Source organism: Dromiciops gliroides, chromosome 2, assembly GCF_019393635.1.
Source record: "Dromiciops gliroides isolate mDroGli1 chromosome 2, mDroGli1.pri, whole genome shotgun sequence".
In the NCBI taxonomy this organism is placed as follows: Eukaryota; Metazoa; Chordata; class Mammalia; order Microbiotheria; family Microbiotheriidae; genus Dromiciops; species Dromiciops gliroides.
In genome coordinates, this window is record NC_057862.1 from 570,227,786 (window position 1) to 570,240,370 (window position 12,585).

The window sequence follows — 12,585 nt, forward strand, 5'->3', positions numbered from 1 at the left end:
CTAGTAGGACCAATCTACAATTGGCATAAAATCGGCAGCACTGCCGTGTTCAGTTATTTCTCCTAGGATTAATTGGTAATTTCCAAAAGGTACTTTCTTCCAGAACTTTAGTGTTTCCTCAGCACTGTGGATATTTTGATGGCATTGTAATTTAATCCTTAAAATATATAAACACACATAAGTATACGTATGTATATGTATATGTATATGTATATGTATATGTATATGTATATGTATATGTATTTTTTACTTTGTTTTGGACCTGGCTATGCTGACTCACTGCTACGTAGAGGCTTTCCACTTAGAAGGCTTGTCTTTAACTGCTCCACTGGCAGTGGAGGTTTTTGCTGGAAGCTAGTATCTTGCCGGCTGTTTCATTAATATTTTCCAGTTCTCTAACAGGAAGTTCCAAGTTGCTTCTCATTTGTATTTAGGCAATCTTTTGGTTGTCTTATATGTCAACATTTTGCTTCAAAATGAGAAACGGATGAAACTTGGTATTTATTCTTCTTGTCCTCTGTCTGAAGTGAATGAGTCAATAGAAATTTCCATGGTATTCTTATCTATTTGTAATTTATGTTCTTAATCTTTGTTTCAATTTTTTTCTCTCTATAACAGAAAAAAAGATTTTAGAATCAGAATATTTCTATCTGTATAATGACATGATTTCTCTCAGATTCTGCTTTACTGTTCACAAATATATCAAGGGATATGCTAAATTTAAAATCTAGAAAATGAAGTCATATATATCTCTTTCCTAAATCTGGAAGCAACTCTTCTTTCCTCATATATCCTGAATGAATATAAATCCTAAATGAGGATTTATAGAATCAAGTAGATTTCAAACCTTCAGATATTCTTCTGTGCTAAGAATTAGTCCTATTTATTCATCACTGAGCTATGAAAGAATTAAAATTATACTTCAGGAGGTAGAGCCATGTTAATTTTAGATTTAAAGAATGAATGTTGTATATGCATATGTATATATATGATACACTGAATTTGTTATAGGATTTTCTATAGCAAGCACATAATATATATCTGTAATTTTAATATATACATACATGTATATGTATGCATGTATATATATATTTAATATATGTGATGTATTTATACACACATCCAGCACTTCTATTCTCTAGTGTAAAGTGTTTTTCTGTAATTTCTCCCAGGATATTTCAAGGTATAACTCAAATTTAATCACTGCTCAGCTAATATTAAGCCAGTTCATCAACCATCTGGGGCAAGGACTGAGTTAATAATACAACCTGAAATGTCCTAAAAGCAATTCCAGAAAGCATTAAAAGAGAGTGAAATCATGGAAGACATCATAGAGTGTCAATATATAAACACCTTTTCAACTGTACATGTTATATACAATGTAAACTTCACATAGACTATAAAATTAAGAGGCAGAACAGAAGCTGCACATGTAGAATTTAAAGACCAAATATATTGACTTTAACACCATGTTCTGCAAGTTTGTGGATGGTAAGAAACTTTCTATAGGACCAAACCCAGAACACTAAAATTTGGTTTACACTTTGTCTAGAAAAACAAAAAAGTTCTTGCTATTGCTATTAGGAACATAACTATCCACTCAAAAAACAATCGTCTAAAAGAGAGTATTTTCAAATATGTCTGTAGTAATCCTTAGTACAGTACAAAGAAAAATAAATACCACCACCATCACCAACCGGCACTTTTCATCTTCAAAGAACTTGACAAACAATAATTATTATGCCTTGCAACACTTTTATATAGTAAATACTATTCCCATTTTCCAGAAAGCAGGAGAGAGAGATTGACAAAGGTGGAGATAAAGAAACCAAGGCTATGTGACTTAGACAAGGTCAAAGAGGAGGTTGGCAAGGGAGAATTCCTTCTCTGTATTCAGACAACAGACTATTTGCTGATAACCCAGACTTTATACTACAGGTTTACTTATTCATTTGGCAATAATGCTACTACAACTAGCACTACTAGGTCTACTGGGGCTATTATGATTAGAAGGACTGCTGCTGCTGCTGCTACTACTATTAATTTGATTTTTAAAAATTAATTAATTAATTAATTAATTAATTAATTTGCAGGGCAATGAGGGTTAAGTGACTTGCCCAGGGTCATCACACAGCTAGTAAGTGTCAAGTGTCTGAGGCTGGATTTGAATTCAGGTCCTCCTGAATCCAGGGCCGGTGCTTTATCCACTGCGCCACTTAGCTGTCCCATAATAAAAATTTGAACCTACATTTCTTTTAGAGTGATTTCTGCTATGTATAAGGAAGCGGAAGACCATAAGAATGCTCAGAAAAATAATTAGATGTCCCATGGAAAGATTGGTCTTCCTATTCCAAAAAACAAAGGTTTAAAATGTAATCAATCATATTGAGCATTATATAAAATAAAAATGATTCCAATTACCTTCTGAATGGATTATTTTTTCTCTTTAACAGACAGCCTGGCCTAACATAATTTTAATCTTTAATCTAGGACTCTAGTCAATATACTTGTCCTTTGAGACTCTTACTCCACATATTTCATACATTAATGTGAACCACAAACAAACAATAATGTAATGTAAAGGATATAGATTCCAAATCATTTGGGGAAACTGTTGGCCAATATCTGACATCTCTATGGTTTAAACTGTGACAAATGCCAAGAACTGCTATATGAGACAACAGTGTGTTTGTTGTTTTTTTTTCTTTTTCTAGAGACTTAGTGGCGCAGTGATTCACATCCTTATTCTCTAAAGAATTCTCAAAGATTTTCACATGTGCAAAAAATACGTACGGCTTATTTTCCAATATTTAAGATTACTTCAAGGGTTAAAAGTTTTAATATCATCGTTTCTATGACTGGGATCTAGGGTTTTCTAAAGAACCACACACAAATATTTGTTGTTTTTAGCAGTGCCATGGTTTTATATAGTTCAGGAAGGAGCTCCCTCTGTTTCTTTCTATCAATATGCACATATTTCATGATGAATAATTCTGTCAAATCAAAGTACTTTTCCATCACTATTTTTGTTGTTATTGTTTTGTGGGGCAATGAGGGTTAAGTGACTTGCCCAGGGTCACACAGCTAGTAAGTGTCAAGTGTCTGAGGCCGGATTTGAACTCAGGTCCTCCTGAATCCAGGGCCGGTGCTTTATCCACTGTGCCACCTAGCTGCCCCCTTTCCATCACTTTTTTTTTTTTTGGGGGGGTTTTTGCAGGCAATGGGGATTAAGTGACTTGCCCAGGGTCACACAGCTAGTAAGTGTCAAGTGTCTAAGGCCGGATTTGAACTCAGGTACTCCTGAATTCAGGGCCGGTGCTTTAACCACTGCGCCATCTAGCTGCCCCCATTTACATCACTTTTTAATGCATTTCACGCTGTTACCATGTTGCACCTGTGTATGTGTGTACATACTGGCAAATAGATCATTTAAAGAAACAATGAAAATTTCTCTCATTTCCTTTGCCATAAGTGATAAGATACTGTTAGGGGAGCTTATTTTGTATAGATGTTGTACATGGGAAATATTTAAAAGTGGCTACTAGTTGAACCACAGGGCATGGAAGAATGAAGAAAATATTATTTATAGTTAGAGAGAGTGTGGGTAGATGTTGTATATGCTCATCTATGTTTATACATATAGGTACATATTTGTGTGTGTATATGTATATATGTGTGTATATATATATAATACATATGCATTTGTGTATGTCTATGTATATATTCATGATTGAGGCTATCTACCATTATACCTGAATTCTGGAAAGAAGCATTTGGTTCTTTCAAACTGTGGAGTGGATTTCAGTTGTGGATACATGTGATCAAAGCAACATTGATTCATGATATAAGACAATTTTAAAGTTAGTGAGCAAGAGATCACTGTGTCAAATGGATAAGATGCACAAGCTAACACATGACTGCCTCCTTTTTATTTGTTTGTTAAAACATCCAAGTTGACTAAAAAGGGTTAAGGCATAAAATAAAATTAAAAAAAAAAAGATTTATGTGTGAAACACTTCTAAACATGCCCTCTAAGTACAGTAGATTTTCCCCTTAGAACCACACCCTGTAAGTGCTGTATTTTCAGAGCTGAACAATTAACATAAGGAGTATGAGTCAGTCTTTGAACAGCTCTGTGGGAACCAGAAAGCCTTTTGCTATTAGGAATGATGTAAATTCCCCAAGGCTGGAAGAAGTCCACAATAGAAGGCAGACAGGGTCATAAATAACAACAATGGACACTGCATATACCATATAAAATATTGTACCACTAGTGACACTTCCTTTAAATCTCATATTAGGCTCAATCATTGACTTTACTTTCTTTTATTAAGGCTTCAAAAATGCCATTTCTTTCCTATGGGAATTTCAAAGCTCACTTAAGAAAAAAGGGTAATACGCACTCATCCCAAATTCCTTTGACAACAAAATAATGAAAGAAAAATACCCCAAATCCTGACCTAGAGATAGGATGACAACAGAGAAAGTGATGTTCTGATTGAGAAAAAAAATGCCCATATCCCAGGTTTACTTCTTCTTCTTTTTTAAAGGCAGGGACAGATCTCTGGCTTAAAATTAAAAACACATTTCTTGGCAAATTGTTGAAGACAGCCATATTTACATTTCTATGAAGGCTGGGTGGGCAAAAAAAAAAAATAGATTCAAATGCTCCTTTAGCCCTTGAACTGTCAAATCTCATTAGAAACTTCTTACTTTTATATTTTTAGGGTCAAGTCACTCTCTTTTGTCATTAAATCTTTGTATAGGAGCTCCCCAGAACATAAATTATTGAAAAAAAAAGAGAGATTATTACCTGGAAACAGGATTTTCTAAAAGTACTTTACACAGAATAGGATACCTCTTAGAACCTGGCATCAGAATGTAATGTGTGGTGCTTTTAGCTAAGACTTATCTTGAGGCAGGAATAGTAGGTATGTATTATGTATTCTATGAAGGTTATAAACAAAATATTTGTAATGTAAGCATCCCTTTTTCCTATCTAGGTCCTGATGTGAACACTACACAAAACGACTTCTGAGTAGAATCAGGCACCCACAAAGAAAATATGTTTATTCATGAACCTGCTTAGTGGGTTGTCCATCTGATTGTGTATCATTGTTTGGACGATATAGTTAGCATTTTTCATCCACTTGGATTTTCTAGCATGGAGAATTAGGCCAATCTCTTTTGAATAGATAAAATTTTAAACGTCTTTGCTGTGTTTCAAGTAGAGCAGGATGCAATTTTCAGAATGCCATTTGCAAATGGTATACCTGGGGCAGGTTCATAATTTATATCTCTTCTACTTAATCAACAGGTATTTGTCAAACACCTTCCATTTGCTAGGCACAGGTGTGTTTTGGGGATACAAAGACATAAATGAAATAGGTCTTGCTCTATTTCAATTAGACTTTATGCTGAATATCCTCCATGATGATGACAAACAATTTTATGTAGCTGTAAGAAAAGTGATCCAATTTCCAAAAACTGGAAGATAAGGGTACTGCTTTAAATATGACCTTTAGAGTAAGTTGTTTATAGAAGTACATTGCTTTCACTTGCAATCTTAGATATTATCTAAGACTCCTTTAAAAAAAATTCAAAGGATGCTGGAATGCCTACCTCTATCTCTTTCTGCTGATTCATTACCATCATTCCAAAATATATTTATTCTAAGCCATTTTACTCAATTTCTTCATCTGTAAAATGTAATACTTATACTAACTGCATTATAGTACTGCCATAAGGAAAGCATTTTGTAAACCTTAAAGTATTCTATGCTCATATGTTGCTACAATATTTTCTATTTGTTATATCTTACCCACTTTCTACTAGGTTCTAAACTTGAAAATATGGACTGTCTCTTCTTTCACATTTGTGTTCCTGGTATGGCATTGACTACATGACATATAGGCCCTTAAGAGTTGTTGAATTGAATTATTAGACCCACTATTTTAATTCATAATTACAAAAGAGAAAAGAATTGTACCCCTATTTGCAAATCAATATGTTTTCTTATTATTTGTTTCTGGGCTTCACTCCTGATATGACTTCTTTCTCTACCATGATTCAGCAGCCTTCATACCCTTGCCCCCTGTGCCTTCTTCTTTTGATTGGTCAATTTCTTACAAAGCCTCCATTTTAAAGAAAATGTCCAGGCTAGCTATGTTTACTCCTTTACTCCTCTCTGTGCTGTACTACTTATACAGCCCAGACATATAGACATTTTAACTTCTCTCTCATCACCCTTTGCCCCCAACCTCTCCTTTTAATGTGTTGCTTTTTAACCTCTCCTTTTCAGCATCCTTTTAATGTGTTGCCTTCCCTCGTTAGAATGTAAGCTCCTTGAGGACAGGGACTATTTTTCTTTTTCACTTGTATTTGTATTCCTAGAACTCAGCACAGTGACTGGCATATAGTTTTTTGACTTGATTTAATAAAATACTTATCTATTTCTTTTGCCCATGCTATATGAAACTTTTATCATTAATTTAAAATAGAAATAAGGAGGGGCAGTGAGGTGGCACAGTGGATAGAGCATCGGCCCTGGAGTCAGGAGTACCTGAGTTCAAATCCGGCCTCAGACACTTAACACTTACTAGCTGTGTGACCCTGGGCAAGTCACTTAACCCCAATTGCCTCACTAAAAAAAAAAGAAAAGAAAAGAAATAAGGTAGAAAAATTCATAAAAGATGAATTTAAATCTGGCTAGCTGCTTTGTTCTGTTTCAGTACCAGTACCATTTTCAGTCAAGTTGAAATAACTAAATGGAATTTTGACTTGTATTCTTTTTTTAAGTGCTTTAGTATTATTCATCGATGATATTGAGGTAATTTCTTTTTTTTAAATTAAAAATTTTTTCTTAAAAAAAGAAAAAAAAGAAAAATTCATAAAAGGATAGCAAATGGGAACATGTGTTTGCAATTTTTTTTGTCATCATTTGCTTTAATATTCAAATTCATGAATAGTTATTTATGAATCCCAAGCAAGACATTTTTCAAGGCACTGGTAAGAGTTCAATTACCTTTTTTTTTCTTGGGGTTTTTTTTTTTTTTTGGTGAGGCAATTGGGGTTAAGTGACTTGCCCAGGGTCACACAGCTAGTAAGTGTTAAGTGTCTGAGGCCGGATTTGAACTCAGGTACTCCTGAATCCAGGGCCAGTGCTTTATCCACTGCGCCATCTAGCTGCCCTCAATTACCTTTTGATAAGTTGGTTTAGGCCATGTTATGATAAAAAAATAAGCAGAAATAATTAAATTTATTTGAATATATTTGTTATGGTTAAACCTTTACATCATTCAAAAATAGTTTTGTTAAGTGTTCACATCAGGTGTTACATAAGAAAAAAAGGGATGGTTATGTAAACTGTTATTTTTAACCTTACAGCACACATAATAGATACCCTACCATGAATTGTATTTTGATACCAGGTGCTAGGAGTCAGTGTGTTCCTTGTATAATACTTTAAAAAAATCCTATTCCCAAATAATTTCTTTCTCAATGATGTATAGCAGAGACAGTGACAAAGGGGGTGAGTTGACCCCAGAATGTAAGAATAAAAAACATTTGAATGAGAATAGAGAGTTCTAGATGAGGTATAAGGTATAGACAGACACTGTAGATGGACAACAAATCTGACCCAGAACTGAATAGGAAGAGAACAGGATAGATTGCCTTTGAGAAACTACACTGTGCTTTTAATGATCCCAAGCATTATCTTTATACAAAGGCCCACTTTTTTTTAAACATTCATATTCTTAGGATGATACTGCACAGCTACAAGTTATAGAGTAATGCTGACTGAAGAATTAAAGCTGTGGGTTACAGGAAGATGTATTCTGCATGTGAATAGGGCTACAACCGATTTTTACAGAAGAATTGTGCAGAAGTGGTGTAAGGATGCCATCATAGAGCTGGATGATGAGAAAGGAAGATCTGGGCTACTCAGTGGGGGATAACCAATGAACAGCACATGGGCTCCTTTGGTATTCATGTAACATCAACAGAACTGATATAAGGACATGGATAAAAATATGTGTGGGCGTGTATGAGTAGAAATCTAAAACAATGGATGGCATGCTCATATTGAGATCATAGATCTGTCAAATACTGGCACGCCTAAGTGTATACTCTCACTCTTTCCTATTCTTCCCTCAAATAAAAAAGTTAAAAGCCACCAAATACATGAAGAATGAGGACATTTCTACTGGAATATGGAGATGTTATGAATGCCCTACATGTCAGGAAATATGTAAAAAAAATAATATTAATCAATCAGATGATCCTCTTTTCATGTTAGCTCTATTAATACCCAGGACACTACAGAACCCCCTGGATGAGAATCATAGCTATTTAAAAGAGTTTGGCCTAGCCAAAATGGCAAACACAAGTGGATAAAGAATGTGTAGTAACCACAATACAACATTAAGTTATAGAACTAATTCAATGATCATGCCTGGGACAGACACACAAATGTTCAAGTTGGGTTCAGAATTAAATAGGAGGAAATAACTCAATTAGGTTGACTATGGGAAATTGCAGAGGTCTTTCAGTAACCCTAAACTTAACTCAGAAATGAAGATCCGTCTTTTCAATACCAATATTCTACCAACATTGTTGTCTGCCCGGGAGTCACAGAACACTACGGTCTCCAAAGAATTTTTAAAAAGTAATATTCAGAGGGCAATGGAGATGCACCTGGTGGATACATGACCAATAAGGAAAAAGAAATGAAGTCAAGAGGGTTATCAAAGGCACACATGACCACAGGCTGGTCACATGGCAAGAGTAAGGAATGCCTCTTGGACATGCTGTGTGATCCTCTAGTCTTCTTATGATGAAAGAAAAAGCAAGCAAGGGTGCCAACACATGATGTGTACCACTGTGGTGAAATAAATGGGGGGACATGGGCAAGAGTCATTCAAGATGGGCATAAATCTTTGGAGGAAACATCCATTTCAATGAGATCACAGATCCAATTGAGTATCTGGAGTACTAATCAGTCATAATAATTAAATAATATTTTGTGATGACTTTGCCTCAAAATCTCTTGACCTTGTTTATTATGATTGATATCTATAGATTTGATAAACCAGATCCCTGTAGAATTAGATATAACATCACTTTTAAGCTTTCTTATACCCAGAATTTTTATCCTAAAATATGACCCTTGAAAAAACAGGTCTAAAAATTCTTTTTTTTTCAATTAATAGATATTTAACTACATATGTTTAGTGTGTTAGTAACACACAGTATTTGTATGTTCATACAATATAATTATTCCCCCCCTTTAAATTCCATCTTGTATTTGTATAACACTGTTAAGCTTTCTGAAGCATTTTACATTACATTAAAATGAACTCATTGGAGTCTTGGGATAACCTTCAGCTGGATATTTAAAAAAGCTTTCTAATACTGTACAAAAGCAGAATGGGCTGCCTTATAAAATCAAGCAGTTTCCCATAATCAGAGGTCTTCGAGTGGAGGTGGGATAACAATTGCTAGGGGATTTGTAAGCAGTTACAGGTTAGGCTGGATGACTTCTAGGAAACCTTTTGACTCTGAGATTCTAGAATCCGAAGACAATGAGACTGATACACAAATGTTAACAATCTAAAATCATATAGCTAGCTAAGTGGTAGAAGCAGAACAAGACTATGTTTCTTATCTTCTGGTCCTACTTAAAACAGTAATTTCCTAATTGTTTTTCCTCTTCTGGGCCACAAAGGTGAAACTACAAGTTGTATTTTGGGTGACATAATTCAAAACTACCTGACTCAGCCAGTGTGCTTGACTTTGATTCCTGGGAAAATTCTAGAATGGATCATTAAAGAGATGGTTGGTGAATATCTACAAAGAGAAGCAGGGATTACAAAAAGCCAGGATGGCTTCATTTAGAACAGGTCATACCAGACTAATCTCATTTCCTTTTTTTGACAGGATTACTAAACTAGTAGATTAGGGGAATGATGAATGATAAATGAATGTAGCCCTGTACCACATGCTGTGAATGGAGGGGGATGAGATTTCTGACTGGTGTATAGAATCCTGACCTTGAGGCTGTGTACCTGTGTAAAAGTTAGGCTGAAGTGGTTCTAAACATTCTTTGGAGAGAGACAGGCAGACTAAGGGTATTGTATGGAGGATAAAAAGACTTTAGATATTATAGGCATGTAGGGGGAAGCCCAGGTTTTCTGCTTGTCTCCCTAGAGACTTCAGAGAAAGGACCTTCCTTTGGCTGAGAATGGGGCTTCTGTTCACTTTGGAGATGAGCTATTATCAGGCAGCGAGGTGACACAGTGGGTAGAGTATTGGACCTGGAATATGGAAAACCTGAGTTTAATTCCTTTCTAAGACACTTATAAGCCACATGACCCTGGACAAGTCATTTAATCTCTTTCAGCCTCAGTTTTCTCATCTATAAAATGGGAGTAACAGTACATACCTCACAGAAGTGTTGTAAGGTTAAAATGACATAATATTTAAGTGGTGCTATATAAATGCTAGCTATGATAAGGAAGATGATTATTTCACTCCCAGATGAAAAGCTCATTTACTCTGTGTATTATTGGATAGCTTTCTTGATTTCTGTCTGCAGCCCTGACTGGATAAATGGGTTTGCTTGCCATTTGTTTTGTGTGAGGTCTTTGGTATAACTAGCATTTGGTGTTAAAGAGTTAAGCTGGTGACTGTAAATTAAGGGTTACCCTCCCCTTTAAAGCAACTTAGCCAGATACTTTTCTAGGTGACTGGAGAAAAGAGAACCCAGCCTTGGTGGTACTTCTGGGTCTGCCTGTTGTCCAGCCCAACTTCTCCTGGCCCCCCAAACCCCCAAAGGTAGTATGTTGGTGGTGCAGACATTTCCTTTGGTTTTCCTCCTCTTCACTAATGGGGTATGAAGCCAGAGCTATACCTCATATATCTGTCTAGTCTAAGAGTATGAAGTTCATAATAAAAAAGTCAATATTTTTTTAAATACAGCAGCAAAAAGAAATTGGAGAGGTTACAGATTAGACTATGCCAAACAATGCACAAAAGTAAATGACCTCTTTAGTTGGGAACAAGATAAAATCTGAGTTTAAATGAGGACAGAAGTCTCAATCTCACCCCAGAAGAGGTCCTTTATTTGTTTTTGGTTTTTTTTGCAGGCAATGGGGGTTAAGTGACTTGCCCAGGGTCACACAGTTAGTAAGTGTCAAGTGTCTGAGGCCGGATTTGAACTCAGGGCCTGAATCCAGGGCCAGTGCTTTAACCACTGAGGTCCTTTATTTGAAACCTATAGGAAGGCAAATTAAAAATGAGGGCATGTTGAAGAGTCAGCTTCCCCTACATGTCTGAAACTTTCAAATCTTTCCCTACATCTTCTCTAGAGTATACTATGCTACCTATCTCTCTTCAAAGAATGTCTAGAACCACCTCAGTACAGACTTTGCATCAGTACACAGTCAGGCTCTGCAGTCTCTCTACCCAACAGGAGTTATATTTCATTTCCTACAGAAGAAGTAAAGGGCTGCCTTTCCTCTACCCTGCTTGGGTGGGAGCCACGTCATGCATAGTTTGATTTTAGTCAAGCTTCTGATAAAGTATCTTATATTATTGTCATAGAAAGGCTGGATCAGTATGGATTAAATTATAATATAATTAGATGGATTAGAACCAGTTGAATGGACAGAAGGATTCCCTAGGGATGTGTGCCTAGCCCTATGGTATTTAACATGTTCTTCCATGACTTGAATAAAGACAAATATGGTATGCTAATAAAAACTGTAGATGCCTCAAAGCTAGTTGGGATAGTTAATACATCGGAGAAGTCAAGATCCAAAGGGCTCTTGACAGGTTAGAGCATAATGTAGAATCTAATATGAAATTCAACAGCAATAAATGCAATTGGGTACAAACATCAGTTTTTCAAGTTTAAGATAGAAGAGTCATGGATACAAAGCAGTTGTTGTGAAGATCTGAATGTTTCAATGGACTCTGAGCTCAATATGGGCCAGCAATGTGATCTGTCAGCTTAAATTGCTTATGTGATCTTGGACTGTATTAAAAGGGGTCTAGCTTCCAGGAATTAGAGGTGATAGTCCTACTCCTTAGACTGCATCTTGTGCACAGGGCTCTGAGCACCAAGGTTTAAGAAGGACATTGATAAATAGGACAGTGTCCAGAGAGGGGTTGGTGAGGGCCTATTAAATGATGACACAGGAGGATCAGTTAATGGGGCCGGGCGACCAGGAGAAAACTGAACAGGAGAAAAGAATACTCACTCAGGAGAGTAGACCTGCCTTCAAATGTTTCAACTGTTGTCATGTGGAAGAGAGACTAGACTTTTTCTATATGGCCCAAGGGACAGAACCAGGAGCAATGGGTGAAAGCTACCAAGAAGCCAATTTAGGCTTGATGTCAAGGACAAGAGAGCTTGTGGTTTCCTCCTCCTTGGAGATATTAAAGCAGCATCTGTACAACATAATATAAATATAAGCTAATATATATGAACATAGATATAATCGAACATATGATAAATTACAACACACCATAATACATTAAAATAATGGTATTATATTAAATAACAAACTGTATTATAACATA

General features: G+C 35.8%; 1 protein-coding gene across 3 annotated transcripts in view; it reads right to left on the minus strand.

Moving 5' to 3' along the window:
* The window catches only part of LOC122742274 (SLX4 interacting protein), a 244,107-nt gene that overhangs the window by 8,990 nt on the left and 222,532 nt on the right, over positions 1-12,585 (minus strand). The window contains exon 8 of one of the 3 annotated variants that reach the window (XM_043986392.1): positions 12,264-12,453. The exons of the other annotated variants lie outside the window; for them this stretch is intronic. The gene's annotated coding sequence lies outside the window, so the exon portion shown is untranslated. The remainder of the gene's footprint in view (positions 1-12,263; positions 12,454-12,585) is intronic. 3 annotated transcript variants of the gene reach the window in all.